We start from the raw sequence: 11,308 nt of genomic DNA on the forward strand, positions 1-11,308 counted from the left end.
TATATGATGTTTATGATGCTTAGTGAAACATTATATCGATTTATTATACTGAATGTCCTATCATTATTGTCATTATACTATTTATTAGGTCTTTCCACTTTTCGTGGAAAGACCTTTTGTTTTTCTTCTGATTATTTTGTTTTTCTTCTGCCGTCTGAGATGCTTTTTTGTCTTACAACATATCGAATGGATTTTTGGCCCATGATGTTGTACAGAAATGAGGATTTCAAAACTCAACCTGTGTGACCGAACACTAATTCTTATGGGAGTTGTTTCCCCGCGTCCCCTTTTTCCTGTTATCGCTATATCTCTAAAACCGTAAAAGATTTAAGAAAACTGTTTTCACCAAATTGTTTGTCTACTCTTAAGAATAATTTGGTTTATTTTGTCTCGAGTGATCAGAAGACATCTTATGGGAGTTATTTCCCTTTGAAAATTTACGATAGGCGATTTGTTGGATAAATTTATACGTTATAAGTCGTAGAGGCCTACAGTCTTTTGATATAAAGTCCTTGGTCCATTTGAAGGAAATTGTGGTCAAGGTCAAAGGTCAAGGTCATGTTCTAAATTTTGAATTTTGCTTGTTATCGTTATTCCAAAGAAACTGTGACAGTAAATGATATGATGTCTTTGCCAAATAAATGTTTACAAAAAGGCGCAACTTCAACCTATTAAGTCGAAGAGTTTTGGTTAACCCTTATAGGAGTTTTCTCCCCTTTTGTTTTTGAAATCAGTATTTCTCCACAACAATACAAGTGATTGACCTGGGATCTTTTGATTTGAGATCACTGACAAATGATCTCAAATTTGAGGTCAAGGTCAAAGGTCAATTGGACGTTCTAGATTTTGACCTTTGCTAAAAATTCTTTCTGGTTCATTATTAATCAATTAAAGTCTTCTGCATAAACCTATTAATCTTATTTTTTTTTTATATCAGTTTGATTTACCCCATTACATCAACATGGAGTGACATTTTCTCACATCGTTTTTTAAATTTCATTCTTATTATCGAGGTGGAAAGACCTTCAATTGTTCTCTGAAGAATTGGTTTTTAATCATTTTTTCTTCTGCCGTCTGAGATGCTTTTTTGTCTTACAACATATCGATTGGATTTTTTGGCCAATGATATTGTACAGTAATGGGGGTTTCAAAACTCACCCTGTGTGACCGAACACTTATTCTTATAGGAGTTATCTCTCCGCGTCGCCTTTTTCTTGTTATCGCTATATCTCTAAAACCGTAAAAGATTTTAGCAAACTGTTTTCACCAAATTGTTCGTCTAACCTTGAGAATGATTTGGTTTATTTTGACTTCAGTGATCGGAAGACATCTTATGGGAGTTATTTCCCTTTGGAAATTTAAGATAGGCGATTTTTTGGATCAATTCATAAGTTATAAGTCGTAGAGGCCTACAGTCTTTTGATATGAAGTCCTTGGTCCATTTGAAGGAAATTGAGGTCAAGGTCAAAGGTCATGTTCTAAATTTTGAATTTTGCTTGTTATCGTTATACCACAGAAACTGTGACAGTAAATGATATGATGTGTTTTCCAAATAACTGTTTACAATAAGGCGCAACTTCAACCTATTTCAGTCAAAGTGTTTTGGTTAACCCTTATAGGAGTTTTCTCCCCTTATGTATTTCAAATCAGTATTTCTCCTCAACCATACAAGTGATTGACCTCCGGTCTTCCGTTTTATGTTCACTGACCTATGACCTTAAAATGGAGATCAAGGTCGAAGGTCAAGGTCATGTTATAAATTTTTCGTTTTTCAAAAGGAACGGTTACAGTAAATGATATGATTTGTTTGCCAAATTGCTGTTTACAAAGAGGCGCAACTTCAATATATTTCAGTCGAAGTGTTTTGGTAAACCCTTATAGGAGTTTTCTCCCCTTATGTATTTGAAATCAGTATTTCTCCACAACCATACAAATGATTGACCTGGGGTCTTTTGATTTGAGATCACTGACCTGTGACCTTGAAATTGAGGTCAAGGTCAAAGGTCTATTTGACATTCTTGATTTTGACCTTTGCTAAATATTATTTCAAGTCTTCTGCATATACCTATTAGTCTTATTTTTTATATCAATTTGAAGAACCAAATAACATCAACAAGGAGTGACATTTTCTAACATCGTTTTTTTAAATTTCATTCTTATCATCGAGGTGGAAAGACATTCAATTGTTCTCTGAAGAATTGGTTTTTAATTATTTATATAGTGTTTAACTTGATTTGAAATTGTAATGATTATTGATTCTCGACGAATTTACGGTCCGCATGTTAATGAAGGTTGTTATTGCAATGCAACTTGATGCACATTCGATTACGTAATATAGATAGCCTAACAATGTAATTTTAACACACTATTTAGTATGTAAATATAAGAATGTTTAAAATATTTACAAAATGATGAAAATAAACGCAATATTTCGCTAGACCAACTAGCTTTATCAAGCGTGCATCTATCCAGGTGAAATCGGATGTAGATGATAAGAAACTTTTGTAGCTCAATGTTTATGTTGCACTTAGCTGACTTGAAAATAAGAAAATTTTGCAGCTCAATGTCTATGAGCTCTTAAATTTAGCTGAAAAATGTGCAGCTCAATGTATATGTTGCACTTGGATTTTGCTACCTTAAAAATACATAATTGGTAGTTGAAGTTAGCAACGTCCATTGGCCAATATTACGGGATAAAAAGGACGATGCTTTGTTTTAAATTATTTTTTATCTTTCCTGTATCTTTTTTCGTCTTTTTCGTTAAGACCATCAGGTTCTAAAGTGCGGAGTTGGTACGTAATATATATATATATATCAAAATATGTGTTTTTTGTGTTTTCATGATTCATAAAGGGTATACATTCTGAGTAGGATTAAACCTCAGAAGTATTATACCATAATCAAAAGATGAGAATGAAAAACAAGACATAAAAAGAAACTGGACGAAATCAACAAAAAGTAGTAAAAACAATTCTTTATTTAGTGATGCTCCTTTTCAAAACAAAGACGCTCAAATGAAAGGCCGTGATTTTCCAGTTATATCACTGAAGTTATTGAAATAAGCATTACAGATCTTGTTTGTATTTAAAAGAAGAACAATATAGACATATACAGTGGAATAAATATAAATCAAGGTTGTAAAATTGCACGTGGACTAACAGTTGCTATTAACTTCACATTTAATAAAAAAGATTGACTACATCATAGCATAACAATATAATTTCTGTTCAACATAATGACACCGAATAAAAGACGGCCGAAAGTACTAAAGTGACATTCCAACTTATAAGTCAAAAATACATTAACAATTGTAAAAAAGAAAAATACCAACGGACAAACAATAGTACTGAAACCCAACAATGAAGACTGAACAAAACGAACCCCGCCATTAACTGGAAGCTCCAGAAATGTAAGCAGATACTGCTTCACAAGTGGCACCTGTTGTGTTGCTGGTTTTATTACACAGTTTATACTTGTGTATTTTTGTTGATTTTTCAACGCATCTATGTGTATTTTATTTTGTCGGGGGATAAGAGGGGGGCTTCTGCAGTTTCTATAGTATGATACGCTATCTCGTTTCCTGTTCATGGTCATTATCATTTTGATGTATCGTTCATTCTGTAATTAATTAATCAATCACCACTTCTCTGTTCTGATGGCGTAACCATGTTACTACCGGAGAAAAAGCATGATGTAAAGAATAAGAGTGCTTGAATTGAATTATCTCGCCTTCTTTACCACACCATGTATATAATGTTGATAGTCCTTAATGTAAACTTTACATTGATTATAGAACTATTAAACTGAGGCCAGGGTCAGATGCACACTGCCAGACAGACATGTAGAATCATAACAAGCATTACATGTTTTGAATATAGTTGACCTTTTGCATATAGCATATATGTACTAACTAGATTAGGAAAACTTAATAATGACCAATGAAACATGAAAATGAAGTCATGGTTAGATGATAATTGCCAGACAGACATATACACTCTAAAGCCATTCCATACACCAAATTTTATTGACCTAATGGTAGGAGTATAAGGTAAACATACCAAAAACCAAAATCTTAACATTGAGCTATGGACTATGAAAATGAGGTCAAGGTCAAATAATAACATGCATTCAATAATGACATGTAAATCGTAAAATATGTTCTTACACAAAAGATAGGTGACCTATTGCATACAGTATTAAAAAACAGACCAACACAAAAATCTTAACTTTAACCACTGAACCATGAAAATTAGGTCAAGGTTAGATGACACAACATTTAAAGTAACCAAAATGACCATTTAAACTGGGTACATAAATGGCTAAGTGCGTATATTTCTCAATTAAAAAACTAATTTGTATTTGTGAATACTATATAATGATAACTATTGACTCTTAAAAAGACAATTGATCAACTTTGGTATGTATACGAAGTAGCACTAGCTAATAATTTATAACAATTGTGTTAGTAAAGCAAGGTAACTTTAGCTTCCTGATTTTACAAGGCATTGTTATAGCCTGTTTCAAAATAATCAAAAACAGAAATTTAAGACTAAAAGAATAAACAAATAACCATCCCAATTTTTTTCATTACAAGCCTTCTGGTAAGATTTAAGAAGTTATAGTTTCATTATACCCTTTAAAAAGGGATCCATGTCAATAGATCTTTATAAAATTAGAGTTATCTCTCCTTACGTTTTTCAAAATATTTACTTGTACAAGCAATTTTTTTGTGGAGGTTAAACCTTGTTTCTTTGTTCAGACAACCACACACAAAAATTCATTACTTATTACGTGCAAATTACAGGAGCAAAAAAAAGAATAATGCTTGCATATCTGCATGCTTCTACAAATGTTACTGTATTAGTGATCTAAGGCTTTCTAACGTGCATTTTCTTATCATATCATTTCCTTAATTTTGTTGTTAAGTTGTTGTCTTATGCAAAGAACATTTATATTCAATGTTTTATAATTATATGAATTTTTCAAAAAGAAGATGTGGTATGATTGCCAAGGAGACAACACTCCCCAAGAAACCAAATAGCACATACATTAACAGACACAAGTGACCGTACGGCGTTTAACAATTATCAAAACCCATACCGCATAGTTAGCTTTAATAGACCCCGAAATTACAAATGTAAAACAATTTCAACGAGAAACGCATGGTCTAATAAATGTTTGTTTGTTTATTATTCAATAGTTTGCAGGTACTGGCATTTGAGATATAAGTAAACAATTTATTGGTCTTCTTACTAAATTTGAAAATAAAATAATTAAGGTGATCATCTTCTGTATCCAAAAACGCACCTATGACTAATATTAGAAAAAATCCTACACAAATGAATGTAGATATAATGTCAAATAAAAGTATTGTTCTTCTAATTATTAAAAAAAAAGAAACAACAAGGGCCAGTCACTATATAATATAATAAAAACATTCATTACATTTAAGTTACAAGGTAGATTGATTATCAGTTCTGAAGAATGATTACTGAAGTTGTGATACCCTTTTAAGATAAAAGAACCAACAATCTTTATTATTAACACATCAGATTTATCTTAATTGCAATGTTCAATGACCCTCCACTTTTATCTCCAATATCTTGTTGACATGATGAACCTGTTGTCACAAAATAATATATCTACTAGTAATCTATTAAATTTGAAGACCAACATTTTTCAGTAAGTTTGTCTCCGATCAGACCATCGTCTATAATATTAAACAATAATAAATAGTTACTGTATGTAATGTACTTAATAACTTCATAAATTAATTGAAGTTATTAAGTACATTACTTCTATTTAGCGTACCTTAATGTATTAAACTCACAAAAAAGTTCCGTAACTGGTTCCTTACAGTCTACGTTTTGTAATGAAGCGGTATTGGATTTGTATTAAATTTGTCTTGAATTTTGGACAACTCGAAATACGGCCAACTTGCTCAACTCAAACATTTTAACTTATTACAACTTGCATCACTTTATCAAACTTGCACCACGAAATAAAAAGAAATATAACAAACACGAAGAATCAAGCTTTAGTTCCGAGGTACTATATAATGATAAATAGTTAGTGTATGTAAAGTACTGCATACAGTGATTGCTTGAATAAGTGTAGCTTAATTGATTAAACCATAAATAAAGATCCGTATTTGGTTCCATACTGTCTACGTTTTGTAAGCATGCGTTAATATTTCTGTATTCATTTTGTCTTGAATTTATGACAACTCGGCCCACTGCCAACTAGCATAACTCAAGTGTTCTCCTTTTTATTACAAATTGCACAACGTTATCACACTCCCACCACACAAAAAAAACCCAGAAATATAACAAACTGGAAGAAATGTGTATAATCATTAATTTGTTTTCTTATTCACTGAGTAAATTCCTCCTTTCTCGTAGCTTCCGTGTCACACAGAGACAGAACTCGTATTACTCGAACAAAATATATACTACAAACTTGCATCACTGAAGAAATGTTTGGTATCATCAGAGAGTTCTAGATTGTCTTTTCTTTGTTACTTTCTCCGTTCTTTAAGCGCCTGTATCACACAGAGACATAACTTGACTAGCAACTTTCAAAATGAAAAGAAATGCTAGCACCACTGAGAAATGTTAAATCAACAGTGTTCTGGATTGTCTTTTTCTTCTCTTAGTTATTTTCTCGGTTGTTGGGTCAGCTGTGTAAAACCGAGACAGAAGCTACTACTTTGACATTCCAACTTCAAGGAAAGAATATCTAACAAACTATTATCAAAACTATCAACATAATGCATCATCATGATCATGGCAAGTAAGAATACGTGTGTTAATGTCACAATCGAAGAACTCACGACGAATAGCGCGACACCGACAATAGGAAACTATCGGTAAATATATTTTGAATGAATTCTGCTGATGCCTTTGATCAATGTCCTCTAAAAATTTTAACCCTCATAGTTGCTGATTGTTATATCTTTGAAGACGAAACAAAAACATATTGACCAACTATTCGCTACCAAAAGACATGAGCAAGACTTACAGTTTCATAAAAAAGGTCAATGAATACAAGTTTCCTAGTTATATTTACAGACCCAAAATAACAGAAAAATGTTTTATATAGTACTTTGACAAACATCACCCATTCTGGTGAAAAATAATCATGCAAGTCGATTAATCAGACACTGAAAAAAATATCTCTGTTGATGTTTAAAGTTAATGAATCAGTCAGTAGAATTCATTAGTTACGACAAACGGCAGATGCTAAAATATTTGCGACAAAGCTGTTAAACTCTGTTTGATATTATATCACTGAAAATTTATATGTACATCATTTTCCTGTTTGACTTAAGCTTAATCTTTACTGGGCCCGGGGTTCATTCTTTTGAAAAAATTAAACTGCCGTGGCGTATGAAATTAGCAACATAAATTCTATATTGATCTAAATGAGGTCAGATTTCTGTCTTGCAAACCAGTAATTGTATAATGTATCAACGTAGATTACCGACTTACTTTGAAGATATAAATTCAACATGTTCAATACTGGTATTATTCCGTTTCTTTATAAAAAAATATCATTTAAATCATTTCATCCGTACTGTCAAAATGATAGACGTAAATTAAAAATCGATATGTGCCGGACAAAAAGATGTGCCGGCACTACATCTATAAATGAAAATATGAAAACCCGCTTCCTTTGCAAAAGAACAGTTTAGGACAAACGTGACTACTATATTGCCAAATCATTGTTCAGTTTTAATATGCAGAGGAATTAAACGCTTATTTATAAGCATTTAATCGATGAACACAGTGATGACAAACAAATTTGTTTTAACTTTTTACCTTGCATTCCAACTGCCGTAGTTGATTGTTGTACATATCCAAACCATTTATTTGCATACATTGTATTAGGATGATATTGAATCCTATAGTTATAAATCCCACTTCAAGTAATTGGATCGATGCTATTACTTAGGTGACTTAGAGTGTTATGCTTAGCGTAGTCGAACTATTAAGAGGTTTTGTCATGTCTGAACCACCGTGTATGAAACAGCTTACTGATTTACGGTTATTTACTCCGTGCAATTGACTTAATTGCCTTAACTAGCTATATATAGTACAAGATGAAAGGATTTTGACTTACATAATTTATACTGCCGTCATTATTGTCATGTATCTTGATCATCCGTACTTCATGTATCCAATACATGAAGACCGTTTAGTTTTCGATTTTAATGATCTCCAGGTAAAAATCACTTTCCTAAGATAGACAAAATTTGTCTCATTGTTCATTAAAAGCTCGATATGAGAAATCGTTTTTTTATTATTTCAGTGGAATGAATTATTTGTGGATTCCTTTAATTTCTATATAACTTTTGGACTTTTTCTGTTATCAATTCTTACATACTTTTGATTTTTTTAACCCTGTATGCTAACATTGCCCATGTGAAATTTCAAAATTGTTTGTATGTGCATTGAACGACAAATATATGTATCGTAATTTTCTGACGTCAGACACGCGAATCAAGGAATGTATTTGTAGATAGATGTTTTTGTGTTCTGTTAAAGTGATCCTTTTAAAATTTGTTACACGATGATGACTGCTGTACCGAATTCGCATTACTATAAGACGTGTTACGGTACTTGTCTATCCCAAACTCATGTATTTAGTTTAAATGTTTAATGTTATATTTGTAATTCTCATCGGATTTTGTCAAATGTGTTGACGTCTTTTCTATTATATTTATGTGTTATGGAAACAAAAATTAATCACCGTCGTCATTTATTAGATTTAACTTTGGTCAACATAATCTGTAGGATAATTTACGTTTGAAGTTGGATTCATAACAAACTGCACATATATATATATTATAGTTAATTGCTATTAATAAGTATTGCAATATGCATTGTGTTTAAATGCAATATCAGTATTTAGTTCTATTTTAATCTTTAATCAATCCTAAGTCTATCTTACTTTTGAGATATAGTTTTTCATATGTGACGTAATTTTTCTGCTGTTTTAGAAATTTCATATATTCAAATGTGACTTAATTTTTAATGCCTTTTCACCATCGTATGTGAAGTAATTTTTAATGCCTTTTCACCATCGTATGTGACGTCATTTTCATAATTTACTGCGTTGAGGCCTGGACTGAGTCGGGTGTGTCTATTCTGTGTTGGTCATTCATTATGTATTCGTGTTTGTTTTATGTAATGAGTTAATACTTCATTTCATTATGTATATCTGTTATATTCATTTGATAAAATTTACTGTTTGCAATAGCATTTATTGTTCTAAAAAATTAGGATGTTCTTACCCCAAGCATACAAACTTAGCCGTATTTGACACAACCTTTTTCAACTTTTGATCTTCAGTGCTGTACAACTTTGTACTTTTTTTCGCTTTCGATCTTTTATATCTGGGCGTCACTGGTGAGTCTTGTGTGGAAGAGGCGCGTTTTTGGCGTATTAAAATTTAAACCTGATGCTTTTTGTTATTCATTAATCATGTGTTTCTTTGTCTAATACGTTTTCCTATATATTTGTATTGTAGTCCTGTAATATTATGTTGTCATTTCTATGTTATATTTAACATTGCCATTTAAGTGCGAGGTTTGGCATGCCACAAAACCAGGTTCAACCCACCATTTTTTCCTTTAAAAATGTCCTGTACCAAGTCAGGAATATGGCCATTGTTATATTATAGTTCGTTTCTGTGTGTGTTACAATTTAACGTTGCGTCGTTTCTTTTCTCTTATTTTTGAATGTAAATTGACATTGCGATAAGACGTGTCACGGTACTTGTCTATCCCAAATGCATGTATTTGGTTTTGATGTTATATTTGTTATTCTCTCGGGATTTTGTCTGATGCTTGGTCCGTTTCTGTGTGTGTTAGTAACATTGTAGTGTTGTGTCGTTGTTCTCCTCTTATATTTATGCGTTTCCCTCAGTTTTAGTTTGTTACCCCGATTTTGTTTTTTGTCCATGGATTTATGAGTTTGAACAGCGGTATACTACTGTTGCCTTTATTTATGTACCCATATTTTGACTATTTTATATATTATGTCTGTTTAGTTCACACATTAATGTAAATATAACGAAATTTGATAAGACTGTCATCAAAGTCAGAAGTTTAACGCTTTAAAACCAGGTTTAATCCACCATTTTCTACATTTGAAAATTCCTGTACCAAGTCAGGAATTTGACAGTTCTTGTCCATTAGTTTTTAATGTGTTTGCTAGTTTATTTTTGCCATGTGATAATGGACTTTATGGATTGGATTTTCCTCTGAGTTCAGTATTTTTGTGATTTTACTTTTTATCTAAATACTGTCAATGCAATTTTTTCTTTGAAATTTACAATTTCGCTTCAAATTAGTATGCTGAATACTTAAAAACGAATAAATAACAATATTATTGAGCATGATACATTGCTAAATGCTTTCCATTTTGTTTTTTTTTTGTTTTCGTTCAAACCAATAACTATATAACACACCACTAATATGATTCTACCAATGGCTGTGGATACAAATATGACTTAAAGTTATCTGTTAAGCATTCCAGAACATTCTTGTGGAATCATGGTGACAGAAGTCGTATAAAGATACGTTTATTGTCAAAGCTCACGCATAATAGATAAAGGCATACTACCTAATACGTCAATGGGCACAAATGTGATTCTGAGGCTACAGTCCTTATAATATGATTGAGACCAAGTGGTTTGAAGGTTAATTACACGAGACAAAATTCCGATAGTACAATGTAAACATTTATAAGGGTATGAAGTATAAGTATTATCAAGCATATATTATGAATGAATGAAACAGATTTAACATTTGCATATTTGCACAAATGTACGTGCAGAAAATCCGTCTACATGGCAGATAGTATCTTCGGGAACTAAATGATTCCACAAGCAGCTGAGACGATCACACATAAATTGCTTGAACATGTTACAACCTACTTTTAAAGTGCATAACTTGCACGTGTGTTTGAAATAACTTAGCATAGCTTACAAGAAGAACAAATAACGAATCAAAGAAGATTTGCCAAGCCAAGATAAAAAGTAAGAATTTCCTCTAAATAAACTCATCATAAAATCAATTGATAACCTTTAGTATTTCGAAAATTAAAAGTTTTGTCAACAGTTAATTTATAATTATGAAAATATCAATGATAACTCAAGTTAACACAGTGCTGACTACTTCAGCTAAGGTAATCTATTCCTGAGGTAGAAAAGCCTTAGTATTTCAAACATTCAAATGTTTGTTAACAGTTAATTATAATTATGAACTTATCAATGATAGCTCAAGTCAACACAGAAGTGCTTA

Source organism: Mytilus edulis, chromosome 9 (assembly GCF_963676685.1).
Source record: "Mytilus edulis chromosome 9, xbMytEdul2.2, whole genome shotgun sequence".
Classification (NCBI taxonomy): domain Eukaryota; kingdom Metazoa; phylum Mollusca; class Bivalvia; order Mytilida; family Mytilidae; genus Mytilus; species Mytilus edulis.